General features: G+C 37.5%; 1 protein-coding gene across 1 annotated transcript in view; it reads left to right on the top strand.

Annotated features, from left to right (window-relative positions):
* The window catches only part of LOC137644624 (serine-rich adhesin for platelets-like), a 739321-nt gene that overhangs the window by 413538 nt on the left and 324204 nt on the right, over nt 1-1579 (top strand). The window lies entirely within an intron of this gene.

Consider the following 1579-nt stretch of genomic DNA (forward strand, 5'->3'; position numbering starts at 1 on the left):
TCAACACCCTACTGTGGTACTCAACTACACCAGTGACCTCCCCAGTAAATAGCTTGAACTCACGGCCCCGGGCTGGGGTTGATCTGTTGCCATGCGAATGCTAAGCAAGCGTGTTACCACTGTACTAGACAGGAGGCTAAACATATGAAGTTCAACGGAGGCCGCCAAGCAATTTAGATTAATACATTGGTATTAGATTAGATTTTTAATGTTTTAAATGATAATTTTCAAGTATTTTAGAATTCCGTGGAGGTTAAACATACTGAGAATTGTATTAGATATTTGTATATATTAAAAGCAATAAAAAAAATTAGCATTTATCATCACAATGTTGCTTCTGTTCAGATAAACATATTTTGCGGTTGTGGTGGCCAATGGAGACTTCCCTGTCCTCTGATCTGCCCAACTGGGGTTCAAATCCTACTCAAGCTCGATAGTTTCTTGTGCAACCTAACCATCCTTTTGAGCTAATTATAAGGGGTTGGTGGAGCCTGTAGGTCTCCTTGATGGGTCACCAGTAGCCATAACCTAGACCTCCCTGGTCCTAGCTTGATGGAGAAGGGCCTTGGTCGCTGATCATAGGTATATAAGGTCAGTCTTTAGAGCATTGTCCCGCTAGTTAGCTCATTATGACTGCCCTTTGCTTCTACCATTCATGAGCGGCCTTTAAACCTTAATGTTACTTCTCCAACGCTCATTGATGATTTAGAAAATCTCTCTCTCTCTCTCTCTCTCTCTCTCTCTCTCTCTGTTTGTTTGTTTGTTTGTGTCGATGGTTTTTTAGTATCCTCCCAACGAAAGAAAATGCCTTGAAGCCATATGTTATATTTATTATGGGCTTTTTATGCGTGCCAGTGGGAGGTAGTTTTCCATGTGGAATTGGTTCAGTTCCAAATGGCATTTTGGGAAGTGAAGAAAATAGAGAATTTTTTTTTTCTTTTGAATCGCTGAGGTGAATTCTAGGTCAGGAGATTGAAGATTGCTTTTTCCCTCAGTTCGAAATGTAACTGTAAAGTATGAGGTATCGTAATTTCTGTGGAATTATTATTATTATTATTATTATTATTATTATTATTATTATTATTTGCTAAGCCACAACCCTAGTTGGAAAAGCAGGATGCTATAAGCCCTGGGGCTCCAACAAGGAAAGTAGCCCAGTGAGGAAAGGAAACTATGAAAAATAAAATAGTCTAAGAACGGCAACATCAAAATATCTCCTATACCAACTATAAACAACAAAACAAGAGAAAGAGAAATAAGGTAGAATATTGTGCCCGAGTGTATTATTATTATTATTATTATTATTATTATTATTTGCAAGGCTTGTTACAACCCTTGTTAGAAAAGCAGAATGCTATAAGCCCAAGGGCTCCAACAGGAAAAACAGTCCATTGAGGAAAGGAAATAAGGAAATTACAAGAAAAGTAATTTAACAATTAAAAGGAAATATTTGAAGAACTTCTTTCATATGTAAATTATGAAAACTTAAAAAAGCCAGGGGAAGAGAAATAAAATGGAATAATGTGCCCGAGTGGAACCTCAAGCAAGAGAACTCTAACCCAAGACAGTGGAAGACTAT

This window comes from Palaemon carinicauda, chromosome 7, assembly GCF_036898095.1.
Source record: "Palaemon carinicauda isolate YSFRI2023 chromosome 7, ASM3689809v2, whole genome shotgun sequence".
NCBI lineage: Eukaryota > Metazoa > Arthropoda > Malacostraca > Decapoda > Palaemonidae > Palaemon > Palaemon carinicauda.